The sequence below is a fragment of the Tenrec ecaudatus genome, chromosome 1 (genome assembly GCF_050624435.1).
Source record: "Tenrec ecaudatus isolate mTenEca1 chromosome 1, mTenEca1.hap1, whole genome shotgun sequence".
NCBI lineage: Eukaryota > Metazoa > Chordata > Mammalia > Afrosoricida > Tenrecidae > Tenrec > Tenrec ecaudatus.
The window spans coordinates 228,832,108-228,847,901 of record NC_134530.1 but is presented as its reverse complement, the minus strand read 5'-3'; the positions used below and the strand labels follow the sequence as shown (position 1 = coordinate 228,847,901).

At 42.5% G+C, this 15,794-nt stretch overlaps 1 protein-coding gene across 1 annotated transcript in view; it reads right to left on the bottom strand.

Moving 5' to 3' along the window:
* HSD11B1 (hydroxysteroid 11-beta dehydrogenase 1) overlaps window positions 1-15,794 on the bottom strand; it is a 95,433-nt gene that overhangs the window by 78,895 nt on the left and 744 nt on the right. The gene's annotated exons all lie outside the window — the stretch shown is intronic.

Below are 15,794 nucleotides of genomic sequence, written 5' to 3'. Positions count from 1 at the left end.
GATCTACATGTGACCTGCTCTCTGGGGGATGGACAACAGAAAAGGGGGTGAAAGGAGACCTTGGACAGGAAGATATGACAAAATTATAATTTATAAATTATCAAGGGTTCATGAGGGTGGAGGGAGTGGGGAGGAAGGGGAAAACATGAGGAGTTGATGCCAGGGGCTTAGGTGGAGAACAAATGTTTGGAGAATGATGAGGGCAGTGAATGTACAAATGGCTTTACACAATTGATGTATGTATGAATTGTGAGAAGAGTTGTATGAGCCCCCAATAAAACGATTAAAAAAAAGAAAAGAAAACAGTGTTCTTTATTCTTTGGTGGTGCTTGATCAAGTGCAATGTAGCCAAGAGAAATAAATGAAAGTCGAATGAAGGTTGAACATGATAGTGGGACAAGAGGAAAGTCAAAAGAAATAAAGGAAAGAACTAGGAAAAAAAGAACTTTTATAGAGGTCTAAATAAGGCACATACATATGTAAATATATTTACATATAATGATAGGGAAATAGATCTATGTACATATATTTATATATTGAGTATTAAGGTAGCAGATGGACATTGGACTTCTACTCAAGTACTCCCTCAATGCAATAATGCTTTGTTCTAATAGCCCTCATTATTTTCAATACATTTTCTTTTCTTCTTGAACTCCTTGATATCAGTTCCCCTTTCTCCCCTATGTCCCCTACACTACCACCCCTTTGAACCTCAATATAGATTATATATTATTATTTTGTCTTAACTTACACCATCCCATGTATTCATTTTCTTTAAATTCTAATGTTCGTTCCCTTCAAGTGGGGCTATCTGTTTCCCCTCCCCCCTTTCTTTCCCTCTCTTCCCTTAGCCTCAGGAAGTCAATATTTCTGTTACTGTTTCTGAAGGGAGACTCATCTTGAATTTCGTGTATCAAAAGATCTTTGCTGTACCCATGTACATACCCAGGACTAGCAAGATTAGCGAGGTAAAACTAGGGCCATAATAGTGGGAGGAGGAAATTTTAAAGAACAAGAACAGGGGTCTCAATCTGTGGGTCGCAACCCTTTTGGGGGTCGAATGACCCTTTCACAGGGGTCTCCTGATACATATCAGTAGCAAAATTACAGTTATGAAGTAGCAATGAGAATAATTTTATGGTTGGGGGCTCACCACAACATAAGGAACTATATGAAAGGGTTGCAACATTAGGAAGGTTGCTTCCTTGCTTGATGGCTTCTTGCTTGACTACAAGCTTTTAAGACCCTAGACACTATATATTTTATTTACTTATTTTAAAATTTTAATGAATCATTTCATTGGGGGTGATGGTTGTGGTTTTACAGCCCTTATATCAATCCATACATCAATTGTATCAAGCACATTTTTCAGCAGACAGACCTGGAATTATTCATAGGCTATTTTTTCCCCATGTCTATTTATATAAGAGAGTCAGGATAAACAGTCTCTAGGAGAAACCAATGGGACTGACAGTTCTTTGAGGACAGGGGAGAGGAAGAGGTGGACCCAGGGACAAGGTAACAACAAGAGATCTAAAACCCAAGGTGAGGAGAACATAGCATTCCTGGTGATGTTCCATCAAGGGCAATGTAGCTGAGACGAAGTACAGAGAGCTGAATGAAGGTCAAAAATGGTAGTGGGAAAAGAGGAAAGTAAAAGGACTAGGAGGCAAAAGACATTTATAGAGGTATAAGCATAGGCACGTACATATTTAAATATATTAATAAATAACGATAGGGATATAAGTCTATGTACATATATTTATAGGTTAAGTGTTAAGGTAGCAGATGGATAATGGGCCTCTACTCAAGTACTCCCTCAATGCAAGAACACTTTGTTCTAATTTCCTGGCGTTCTGTGATGCTCACCTTTCCGACACAATTTCTGAAGACAAAACGGATGCATAAGTTAACGTGGTGAAGAAAGCTGATGGTGCCCGGCTATCAAAAGAGAGAATGTCTGGGGTCTTAATAGCTGGAAGTTAAACAAGCGGCCATCTAACAGTGAAGCAAGAAAGCCCACATGGAAGAAGCACACCAACCCGTGTGATCATGAGGTGTTGATGGGATCAGATATCAGAAGACACAAAACAAATAACCATTTTGATGTGAACAAGGGAGATTAGAATGGAGCCCCAAAGCCCATCTGTAGACAATTGAATATCCCCTCATAGAAGGGTCACAAGGAAGGGATGAGTCAGCCAAAGTGCAGTACAACACCAGCGAAACACACAGCATTCCTCTAGTTCTTTAATACTTCTTCCTCCACACCATCTTGACCTCAGTTCTAGCTTGAAAATCTGGCTAGACAAAAGCATGTACATTGGTACAGATAAGCTCTCGACATACAGAATCCAGGTCAGATAAACCCATCTGGAGCAGAAATGGAAGTAGCAGTACCATGAGGGTAGGGAAGAGATGGTGGGAGGAGGGGAGGAAGGGTGAGCCAGTCGAAATGATGGCCCTATTACCACCCCATCCCACCCCACCCAGGGGAAAGAACAACAGAAAACTGAGAGAAGGGAGGCATCGGTTGGTGTAAGACATAAATATATATATATAAATCATCCAGGGTTTGTGAGGGAGGGAGGGTGGGGAGGGAAAAAATAAGTTGCTAATACCAAGGGCTCAAATAGAAGGTAAATGTTTAGAAAAGGATGATGACAACATATGTACAAATATGTTTGAAACAATTGATATATGGAATTGTAAAAGAGCTGCACGAACCCCCAATAAAATGATTAAAATTAAATAACTCTCAGGACCAATAATGAGAGTAGCAATACCATGAGGGTAGAGGGAAGGTGGGGAGTGAAGGGGGAGAAAAGGGGAACCGATTACAATGATCATTGCAGCATCTTTCAATACCCAGGTACCATCAGCTTTCTTTATCACATTTGCTTATGCACCCATTTTTGTCTTCAGCGTGCATGTCAGGAAGATGAGTGTCCTACACGGCCACTTTATTGGAACAAACATTTCTTCTCCAGGGGTAAGATTTAAGCAGAGTCTCAAAGTCTGTCTGCTTCCCTATTATACTTACTTATATATACACACCTAGATAAATACACCTGTCTTTATATTTTTACATATATACAAATCGATATACCTATATATAAATTTACTCCTTAGTTGTTTCCTCTATTTCTTTTTAAATTTTCTCCTGTCCCACCATCATTCTTACTCAACAGAACAACACTGGGAACAATCCCACGAACCCCCTGAGAACCCCCTGAAAACAGACTTCTGACTGGGGGGGGGCAATACTTGGCACCTCATCTGGACTGGTCCCAGGATACTCACAGAGGTCAGCAGCTAGACCTGGAACTATGTATGTGTTTTATTTTTTCTATCTGGTTGCATAAGATGGACAGGTGAAGCAATCCCAAGGAGACAGCAACAGGACAGACAGTTCTGGGGTAGGGGTGGAGGACACACAAGAGGACGAAATGGGGGGGGAGGGGTTAGCCAATTATGTCAGGGACAGGGGAATATCAAGGAATCTGAAATCATTGGTGAGACACTGGGGCGACAGAGCAGCAAGAGGAGCAAAGCAATAAAGTGCTTGGGGAATACAAAAAAAAGACTGGGGCTAGGGCACTCCATCAGATTCCACTGGAAAACACTCCAAAAGCCAACAAACCGATCTGCAACTATTTACAGGGTTTTGGTTTTTTGGCTGTTTGTTTGTTTTGTTTTGCTCTGCCTTGTTTTTTGTGCTTATTATTGTCTCTGAATGTCTACCTAGATAAGATAGGTGGGATAAACAACCTGGAGGAGAAAACAATAGACTGATGGTTGGGGGAAGTAGGGGACATGGGAAAGGTGGGGCAGGAAAGGATGTGGGTGTTAAAAAATCCAAGGACAAGGGAACAATAAGTGATCTAAAATTACTGGCGAGGAGGGTTTAGGAGTCCTGATAGGGCTTGATCAAGGGCAATGCAACTGAGAGGAATTACTGAAACCCAAATGAAGGCTGAACATGATAGTGGGACAAGAGGAAAGTTAAAGGAAATAGAAGGAAGAACTAGGAGGCAAAGCACCTTTATAGAGGTCTAAATACAAGCATATACATATGTAAATATATATAATAGGGAAAAAGATCTATGTACATATATTTACATGTTAACTATCAAGACAGATATTGGGCCTCTACTCAATTACTCCCTCACTGCAAGAACAATGTGCTCTAATAACCTGGCATTCTGTGATAGTCACCTTTCCGACACAATTGCTGAAGACAAAATAGGTGCATAGCAAATGTGATGAAGAAAGCTGAAGGTGTCTGGCTATCACAAAAATATAGCATCTGGTGTCTTAAAGGCTTGAAGATAAACAAGCAGCCATCTAGCTGAGAAATAACAAAGACCGCATGGAAGAAGCACACCAACCTGTGTGATGATCATGAGGTGTCAATGGGATCAGGTATCAAGCATCAAAGAACCAGAATAAAATATCACATCAATGTGAATGAAGGGGAGGGTGGAATGGAGACCCAAAGTCCATCTGTAGACATTTGGTCATAATTGTCACATACAGAAGGGGCACAAGGAAAAGACAAGCCAGTCAGGATGCAGTATAGCACCGAAGAAACATACTACTTTGCTTCCTCTCCTCACTATCATGATCCCAATTGTACCTTACAAATTCAGCTAGACCAGAGCATGCACACGGGTACAATAAGAGCTGCAGACACAGGGAATTCAGGACAGATACATCCCTCAGGACTAACAATGAGAGTAGCAATACCAGGAAGGTAAGCGGAAGGTGGGGAGAAAAGAGGAACTGATCACAATGATTTACATATAACCCCCTCCCTGGGGGACGGCCAACAGAAAAATGGGTGAAGGGACACATTGGTCAATGTAAGACATTAAAAAAAATTTATAAATCATCAAGGGTTTGTGAGGGAAGGAGGGGAGAAAACAAGGAGCTTATACCAAGGGCTCAAATAGAAGATGTTTTGAAAATGATGATGGCAACAAATATACAAATATGGCTTGACCCAATGTATTGTGATAAAAGCTGTACGAGCCCCCACTAAAATGATTGAAATTAAATAAATAAATGAAGACAAGGAAATAAAATCAAATCATGGGTGGGGAGGATGCCGTGTCCCTGAGTGTGTTTCATCATTTGTAATCTCTCTGAGAGGAATTACTGAGAGGTGAAAGAGGAGTAAGCACAATACAGGAGGAAAGAAATAGTTACTTCTGATTCTCATTGGTGACTTGCCCTAATTCCTCCGAATCTTTATATATCTCACTTTTAAGGTAGGGAAATATTTTTAACTTTAATATTTTACTTTATGTCTGATGGGAAGCTTCATGAAATTTGAGGGCTTGCAAAAGGCTCCAGAAAACTACCCAAAGGGGAACTTATGGAGCATTCACACGTTTAGGATTCCGAGTGTTTTAGCAGGCCTTCACCAGCAGATGGAGGTGCAGGGCTGGGAGAGGAAGTTCAAATTTGGCGGTGGTACTGGCTCTGGTTTCCTTGTCAGCATAGAGGAAATCCTGGGTTAAGATGCAGGCAGGAGGGAGGGAAGATTGACCGTTCTTACTGACATAGAGCCATTTAAACACATATAAACACATAATACCCCTTTCCTTGCCCATAGCTCCACACAATAACCACCGCCGCTCTAGTCCCGTGGTTCTCAAGCCGCCTTTGGCACCAGGATCCTTAAAAGAAGTCAGAGGGGGTATTGCCAGTGCTGCGGCCTCAGAATCACTGAGATGGAACCCAGGAGTTTGCATTTTTGTAAAACTCCCCAAGTGGATGGGAAGCCACTTGTCCATGGACGTACTACTGACATAGCATATTTGCTGCCCTGGGTAATTATGTAAATACTACTGCTTGTTTGAGGATTTAATGACTCCAGAGACATCCAAATGTTGGTGGGTGCTAAAATATAATCCCTGGAGACTGGCTGTTATGAGGATGCCTTTTTAAAAAAATTAAAGTTTTATTTTTATGGTTACATCAAAGGATATCAAAATGCTTATAATGAATAGCAGCGACCCGTATCCCTCCCCCCCCCCACTTTATCCCCCATTACAGTCCATGACTTTCATATCTAAAAATGCTCCCCTGGGAATCAACTCTTCTTTTTAAAACAATATAAGAAGGGCTACCCCCAAAACCCAATGCTCACATTTGTTTTATGATGTGAGGGGATAGTGCATTTGGAGTTTGTTCTACCAGGTCAGACTGTTAATCAAGCTTTCTATTTGGAGGTTCTGAAAAGATAGCATAACTGTGTGCAACACAAAGGCCTGATTTGTGGCAGATGGGGGACTGGTTTCGCCACAATGACAATGCACTTACTTGTGCAGCCATCTCGGTGGGCTGCCAGTGTTTGGCAAAAAACCCAGCATGCCTCTCTTGCCCTGTGCACCTTACTCACCTGACCTCGCTCTGTATGACTTCTTGTTACTGAGAATGAGCAGGGACATGAAAGGACAGCGATTTGACAACATAGAAGAGTTGAAGGAAAAAATGAGGGAGGTGCTGTCAGCCATCCAAGTAGATGAGTTTGAAAAATGTTTCAAAGAATGGAATCGCAGATTTGAGAAGTGTAATGGAGAGTCCTTTGACGATGATAAGGTTACTTTGTAAAGAAAATTTAAATATATAGTTTGAAAAAAATCCAGTTTTGTGGGGGAAGGTACCACCTCATACTTATACTGCTATTTCTTGATTCTTTGGGGCCATTTTAGAATTCACGTACTGCTTTTGCTGCTAGGAAGAGCACTGGCGCTTAGTGCTTACCTGATGGGCTGGTCATTACAAAGTCAGCGGTTCGAAACCACTTGCTGTTCCCTGGGAGAAAGACAGGCCTTTCTACTCCAGTAGAGTCACAGTCTCAGAACCCATAGGAGGGGAAGGTGGGGAAAAAGAGGAGAAGACACCAAGGGCTCAAATAGAAAGTAAATGCTTAGAAAATGATCATGGCAACATATGTACAATTATGCTTGATACAATTGAGGTGTGAATTGCTATGAAGAGCTGTAAGTGCCCCAGTGAAATGATCTCTAAAAGAAACAAAAGAGAGACCCATAGGTGCAGTTCTACCTTGCCCTAGAGGGTGGCTTTGAATCATCCTTAACTGGAGGGCAGCGAGTTTGGTTTTAATTCCTGCTAGAGAATAGTAGGCTTTTGCCTACTGAAAACACATGCAAACACTCATTCCCGTCCCGTCGGTTCCTAATGATGTTATATCACAAAGTCTCGCTAACTCAGTAATCAGTGTAATCAGCGCTCGAATTACTCTTAGTGATCGGTGACAGCCCAGCAGAGTGCTGCACTACCAGCACGCATCTCTCCTGTAGCCGCACCTCCGTCTCCAGCCCGGAGTTACCAATGAGCTCATGCTTGACTGTGCTTATGCAGTCGCCCATGTTCTTCAAACCCTGCCAGGACTGTAAAACGCAAATAAATAGGTCAAAATAATTGGATAAGTATTAGCTTCTTTCTTTTCTCGTCGACACTGTTCGATAGCTCTCAGCCTCTATTCTAGAACACGGGAAAAACGGATTGTTTCCTGGGGAGGCCCCTTTGCCATCTACCAGCAAACGCCTGCTTTTCTCTCTTGGGGTTCCATGGACATTTTTAACAGTTTTACACGGGCAGCCGCCGCCAGACCCTGCCATATAAAACCCCGTTTGGCCGCTGCGTCAGCAATGCCTGCGTGTCCTTCTCTATCCTCTCCTGGACTGATTGCGTGGCCGGCGCGGATGTCCACATGGGAGTGTCTCATCTCTCAGGATGGCATGCGCCGCGGGCTTGCTGTGCCTTCCTGCTTCCAGAGCGGTGATCAAGCGGACCACTGCTGTTCTGATTCCCAGGGCTGGGCTTGAGCACTGCTTCTCTCTCTCTGTCTCTCTCTCTGTCTCTCTCTCTCTCTCTCTCTCTCTCTCTCTCTCTCTCTCTCTCTCTCTCTCTCTCTCTCTCTCTCTCTCTCTCTCTCTCTCTCTCTCTCTCTCTTCCCTCTAGAACTTTAGAACTTTTGGGATCTTTTTATTCTTGGGATGCTAACATTTGCAGTGATGAGCTTTGGGGGGAACCTCTATCATTTATTTTCTCACTGTGTTGGGCAGCGCCTGGCCTTTCGATATGGAATTTCCAGTCTTTGATTATGGAAGGTTTAGGAGGAATTACTATTGTTTGGCTAATACATGACCCTCCTTTTCTCTGTACTGTCTTTTTAGAATGCTCATTAGAAGAGGTCTTGGATGAGTCCTTTATCTTTTCCTTAAAAAAAAAAAATCCCCCCTTTTGTCAGATTTCCTCAACTTACCCTTCCAGAACTTCAGTTTAGTTTTTAAATTTCCAACTGCGTCTTCATCTGTTATGCCTTCTTTGTTCTTTAACATTTGTTTTTGTTTGTTTTGTTATTTCAAGTTGGCATCGGATGTATTAACTTCTACAATCTTAGCTATTAATGGCACCCCCACCCCACGCCCACCCCCACTCTCCGGATCACCTCTGTGTCAATGTCAGCGCCATCACTGTCTCAATCCTTGGCATCCAACCCCTTGGTTGTTAGAAGCTTTGTGCGTGAGGAAAGGGCATGCCCATTACTTGATTCCACTGCAGGATAATCTGCAGGGTTCCTGAACGTTTCAGTTTAACTCACCCACAAGCCAAACTCCCTGCCATTGAAACACTTCCGACGCAGAGCGACCCTACAGGACAGGATAAAAGTACTCCTGTGGGTGGGGGAGACGAACTCGTTATGGGAGTAGAAAGCCCCATATGTCTCCCCAGGGAGTGGCTGGTGCCTTCAAACTGCTGACTTTGCAGTTAGCAGCCCACTGTCTAACCACTACGCCACAGGACCTCCCCGACCCCCAAATCCCGATGCCCGCAGTCTTGTTCTCCTTGGTTGGGAACTTTCTGCAGCAAAGAACCCTTGAGTCTTCTGCTTGGTGGTGAGGGTGGGGAGAGGTATAAGATGATGTTTGGGGTTCTGGGAGAGGTGGGGACCTCACATGTCAGTATGGAGGCTTTTTCTAGTTCTCTGGCTCTAGCTCTGTGCCTAATCCCACCCTCTGCTGGGCTTGGTGCCTCTTTAATCCATTTCTCCATAAAACAAACTGCCCTTCTCTAGTTGGAGTAGCTATGGAGGGAAAAGGAGGAGATGAAGTATTATGCCGCATCCTCCCTCCCCCCGCACCCCACACCCAGTGTCAGCTGCATTTTCCTCCTGTTTTTTTCAGTTCCTGATGCCCAGATCTGTGAAAGTCTCCTGCACCCTCTAGCTTCTTAATGGCTTCGCACTGGGGGCCCTTGTCTTTGTTGAACCGCGCGTCATTCCTCCGTCTACTTTCCACCTTTGGAAAGGACGTCCAGCTCTCTCTCATCTGCTGTGGCGCCTTCTCTTGGTTGCTTGGTCCCTGAGGTTTAGAGTGAGACAAACTAACCAAAGCGATGCATTTTGTTAACTGCTGAATGACCTGCCTCCTTCCTACTCCCATCTTGGAAAGGCTCACTAGTGATTGATTTTCGAAGGTACTCTTATGTCCCAAGATCAGGACATTGTAATTAATCTTTTAATTTTTTTATATTGTTCATTTTGATGTTATAATCTGAATGTTGTGATTAATTTTGTTATTCTTTAATATTGTTCCTTTTTGATGTTATAATCAATCTTGTACCCTGCAACATTCACTAACTCTAAAGAATGGGAGCATTAATTTTGCTCTCTACTTTTGTCATACCTGCTCACTCTATAGGAAAATTCCTCTAAATGGGGTTTTGTCTATAGAAGCGGGCTATTATCTCCACTCAGGCCTGTGTGGTAGTTATAAAATTGTCAATTTGAGAGGATTGTGAGTGAAGGGGTGGAGTCTAGTCTGTCAATCGGATCATAGCAAATGAGGCTTCTGTGTGGGCATGGCCTTCTCCTGAGAATTCTGGGAAATCTGGTATTTCCTCCTTGGAGGTGGGAGACTCTCTGCTCACACCCTGGGAGACAGAGCAAGCTGTCAAGACACATGGGCCCACCCTGATGCAGAGACCCTGCCAGTACTGAGATGTTTCCAATGACACTGGATCCAAAGACTTTCTACCCACTGACCTATGATGTGCATTTGGCGTCATTGCATGTGTTTTGTGAGTCTGAAGAGGGCTTTATAGATTGGTATCAGACATATGGGCTCGTTTAGGACTTATGGACTTGGACTGGCCTGGGTTGGGATGATTTATCGGTGTTCAATTGATTTTGTATATAAATCGCTTTCTTATACACATATGTGTGTCTGTGGATGTATTTCTCTAGTCTACCCGGACTAACACAACTGCAACTTAAAGAATCACTCTTAGATTCTTGCAGTCTGGTTAACTGAATAAAGATTCTTCTAAATTTCAAGACATTACAGTGGCTGTCCTTTATTTGAACCTGTAACAAGAGCATGCACATTTTCCTACTGTGATCAGGACACCATGTGAGGAAGCAGATGGAAATATGTTTGCTCAAAATATCAAGTCTGTTCAGAAGAACGATAAGGCTTTCTCCTCCATAAAGAGTCATAGTCTTGCAAACTCCCAGGAGCAGTCCTACTCTGTCCTATATTTTTGCCATCATCATTCTCAAAACATTTGCTTTCTACTTGAGACCTTGGTATCAGCTCCTCACTTTCCCCCTCCTTTCCTGCTCCCCCTCCCTCATGAACCCTTGATAATTTATAAATTATTATTATTTTGTCATATCTTACACTGTCTGATATCTCCCTTCACCCACTTTTCTGTTGTCCTTCCCCCAGGGAGGAGGTTATATGTAGATCCTTGTAATCAGTTCCCCCTTTCTACCCCAGTCTCCCTCTACCCTTCCAGTATCGCTACTTTCAGCACTGGTCCTGAAGGGATCAACTGTCCTGGATTCCCTGAGTTTCCAGTTCCTATCTGTACCAGTGTACATCCTCTGGTCTAGCCAGATTTGTAAGGTAGAATTAGGATCATAATAGGGGGCGGGGGTGGGCGGAAGCATTTAGGAACTAGAGGAAAGTTATAGGTTTCATCATTGCTCCATCGCACCCTGACTGGCTTGTCTCCTCCCTGCGACCCCTCTGCCAAGGGATGTCCAATTGCCCACAAATGGGTCTTGGGTCTCCAATCTGCACTCCCTCTCATTAACAATGATTTGATTTTTTGTTCTTTGATGCCTGATTCCTGGTCCCTTTGGCACTTTGTGATCACACAGGCTGGTGTGCTTCTTCCATGTGGGCTTTGTTGCTTCTGAGCTAGATGGCCGCTTGTTTATCTGCAAGTCTTTAAGACCCCAGATGCTATATTTTCTGATAGCCAGGCACCGTCAACTTTCTTCACCACATTTGCCTATGTACCTGCTTTGTCTTCAGCGATTGTGTCAAGAAGGTGAGCATTATGGAATGCCAGTTTAATCAAGCAATGTATTCTTGCATTGAGGGAGTACTTGAGTGGAGGCCCAATGTCCATCTGCTTCCTTAATATTAAACCTATACATATATGCACATAGCTCTATTTCCCCATCCTCATATATAAATATATTTACATATGTACATGCCTGTATTTAGACCTCTATAAATGCCTTTTGCCTCTAGTTCTTTCCTCTATTTCCTTTTATTTTCCTCTTGTCCCACTATCATGTTCAGCCTTCATTTGGGTTTCAGTAATTCCTCTCGGTTACATTACCCTTGATCACGCCCTACCAGGCCTCCCACACCCTCCTCACCACTGATTTTGGATCGCTTGGTGTTCCCTTGTCCCTGGGTTTGTTAACAACACTTCCTTTCCCCGCACCTCCCCTTCTCCCATGTCCCCCCGGAACTGTCGGTCCCATTGTGTTCTCCTCCAGATTGTTTAAGGGGGATATCACATTTGAGTGACCTGTCAGATTTGAAAGCAGAGAAAGTTTATAATAGTGATATCTTATATTGCTCCTTAGATTATTCAAGAGCCAAGAGCTTGGAAACTCGACTTTTTATGAAATCACTTTGTGTTTGTCTGGGTATCCTACTAGAGAAACAAATCATGAAGATGGAGAGTGGATGCTCATTCGACCTCTGCCTCAGGGTAGTTTTTCTTTGGCTAGCCCGAGGTCAGATATGTCCTTACAGTTTACTGGGTTGTTTTCTGGAAAGGTTATGGGAAATTAAAGTTTTGATTATTATTTCTTTGGTTGTGGTCTTTGGTTATTACTGTGTAAAATGTTTATTTTGAGCTCAGGTGTAGAAATCATTCCTTGAATTTCTCAGTTTCTTAGTGAAAATGGCTGACAGAAGGTCAAAATGGCTGACAGAAAGCCTGGCTCTGGCTTGATGCTGTCAGAGGCCTAATCCCATATTTTGTATCAATGAAATAGTTTAGATAAGGATTAAAATAAGCTAAATAAGGATTGAGCCTGACTGTTTTAAGAATTAAATTTAGGATCTGATTCTACTTCGTTTATACTGATTTCTCCTGTTTTTTTTATTGTTGATATAATGATTGATAGAAATGATTATTGGGAAGTAGGAAAATAGAGAGTTTGTAAGCCCACTTGTCTTGAGCCATTAGATTTTGATCTTTTCGTGGGTTTAGGACATGTCTACAAAGAAGGCTCTGAATAGATAAGCTCCATCCAGTGCTTTGGAGTACTCAGGACATTTGCATTCCAAGAGACTTGTGGTTTTTGTCAGAAGCTGGAAAAAAAATCTGGAACCATGTAAAAAAACTCTTTAGGACTGAATGTTAAAGGGAGCCTGTGGTAGCCTGACATGCTTGCTAGGTGACCACCTGGATCCACTTGTGAGTGGAAGTAGGAGAAAAGCACCAATAGAGAGATGGGTTGAGTCTGGCCACTGACACCCATGGACCTGGTTCACAGGGACTAGAAAAGACAAGAGTGGGTTGAGTGGTCTGAAGTTCATTACCTAGTACAAGGGGCCAAAATTGTTAAGAATTTGTGATGGGGCCAGGGTCTAAAGGCAAGGCGACAAATGGGCACTTTGGTGAGGCTAAGTGAGGCAGCCCACATTGAGATGACCGGAACCTGAACAGATGAAGAGAAGATTTTTCAGCCTGTGAACTGGTCAATACTGCTACCGACTTTATGGATGGCCTGTCCTGATTTGTCTTTGCTAATGTATGCGTATTTCACACGGTTCCAACTGGAATCAAGATTCTTCACATCTAAGAGTATGATTGTCTCCTGAGAGCACTGGGCTGATGTAAGTGGGCGGCATAGAAACTGGATACCCAAAATTGGGGGGATAAATTCATGAAGTGGCTGGCTTACAAACTTTCATAGGTGGCAGAATATATTCGTAGGATTATAGGATTAAGGTGTAGGTATTACTTAACTGAAATTGTTAAGTATCTAATATTTTTGTTTTGTTCACTTGGAGAATGTAATTTTTAACTGAGGCTGTGGCACATATTGAATTGTATGCATTTTAGTGTTATCCTATTAGGTACAGATATGACTTTATTATTGTTTGTTTGAAAATTATATATGGCTAAAGAGTTATGTGAAAGTGTCAAATTGACAAAGGGTGGTCTGTGGTAGTTACATAATCTGATGTCAATTTGAGACTTAGAGTGAAGGGGTGGAGTTTGGTCTGCCAATCAGGTTGCAGCTTGATGACCTCATTTGGAGGCGCTAAGGAGATAACTAGCTCTCTGGAGTCAAGACACAGACTCACTCCCTGTGAGACATTCCTGTGGACAAGACACATAGAACTACTCTAGAGCCCTGGAGCTGAAGGAGCCATGCGGAGACCCCTGCTTCTACTACTATTGGATCCACAAGACTTTCCACCTACCAGCCTGTAATCTTCCCACATATGGAGTCATTGCATGTGTTTCATGAGTCTGAAGAGGGCTTTATAGATTGGTATTGGACATAGGGGCTAAAGTCAGACTTATGGACTTGATCTGCACTGGGCTGAGATGTTTTCTCAATATATAATTTCTCTTTTATATAAAGCTCTTCCTTATACACACATGAGTGTCTGTGAATTTCTTTCTCTAGTCTACCTGGACTAACACACACTTGGATGGAAGAAAGGAAGGGGCACTGTTTCATGTGTTAAGTTTTTCAAACACTGATTGAATACCAGTAGACTATGGCCAGAAATGGGCTAAGTGCTGGGAATAGAAACAGTTACATTTGGAATAAGAAACTATAGCACAAGGAAAGGAGGCAAGTGAATCAAAGCTCGCAGTAGCTTGATTAATGCAATTACAGAGGTATGAGGAGGGTGCCATGGAAGCCCAAATCAGGCCAGAGGAGTGGACAGGAAAGGTTTCACGGAAGAGGTGACTTTTGAAGATATGGAGATAAAGAAGTTGAGGGAAAGGGCATTCCAAGCAGAGGGAACTGCATGTGTTTAGTTAAATAGTCTCTGAGAGGAACTTCAAATGCATTAGAATAGCTGGAACCAGGGGCTGTGTTAGAAAGGGGGCCGAGGAAGGCTGTAGCTTTCTCGGAACTGTAAATACCCAGAGGGCAGTCCTGAATCTACCAGCAAGAGACCTGGGAATCAAACCCAGAAATAACATCTTGATGTATCTGAGAACGTTTTTTAAAATCTCATTTGTAAAATGAAGATAACAAGCAAGTTACATAACAAGATGAGATAGGTTATAAATGTTGATTAGTGGTAACAACGGTAGAAATTTTAATTCTCTCATGACCAATCTGGTGGTATAATGAATTTCATGTTAGGAAGCTAAAGGCCAGGTCTGTAGTTCAAATCCACAGGTAGGCCCAAGGGAGGAATTTTAGGCTTTCTGCTTCCATAAATATTCATTGCTTTGGAAACTCATGGGGACAGTTCTGCCCTCTCCTATAGGGTTGTTATAAATCAGAATCCACTCAATGGCAGTGACTTTGATTTTTGGTTCATGATAAACCTTCCTTGAATACTTTTTCAGCTCCCTAGATTCCTTATAATCATATAATAGATTCTAGAAAAGTTTAACTATTGGGACAATATTTTCCTTCCTGTCATTTTTTTTCTCACAAAGATTACTTGAACATCTTTTTAAGCAAAGAATTTACCTAGTCAGCAGATTAAGAGTTCTTCAGAATGGGTGGGGGCTGAAGTCCAGTCATGTTTGGGTGGTTTTGAAAAGCCTGTAGTTGGAGCCAAGAGAGCAGAGTTCTAGTCTCACAAATATTGTTGACACAGAGGGGCTTGGGAAAGGTCCATCCCTTATTTCTTCTACCTGGCAAACAAGAGGGATTACTTTCGATTGTCTTTAAGATTTCCTCCAGCTTAGAAATTCCATGCAGGGAGCATTTAGCTGTACTAGGAGCAGTATAAAGAAAAAGCTAGGACTTGTGGATTTTATTTTTATATCATAACAAAGAGGGAAAGACAATTCCTTTTATATTTTGGCAAACTAGCATAAGTGAGATTCCTCTGTCTCCCCTTTCCTCTCCTACCCTCTTTGCAGCTCTCAATTTGATTGGTTGACACCATCTCTGAAAGGGGCATCCTGGCGCTAAACATACAGATGTCAAGTGTGTCCTGATGATATTAAGCACTGTTGTAAAAGTTGAGGGCAGAGGGACTCTGAAAAGCCAACTGCTATGAAAACGCATCCCGGGCTAGAGACCTTTCAGAAGCATGAGTCGGACGTTTTTAATCCCTCCACGTGACTGGATTGGTAAACCACACCCATGGTACTGTCTATTGATGGCAAGAGAGGGCTTGAGTAAATGGTGGGGTGGGGAATGGTATTTCCTGTTCCTCTCAGAGTTTCTTTAATTCCCTGATCTGAAAGAGATGTCTTTCATTTCAGTCTGAGCAAGTCTTTACACA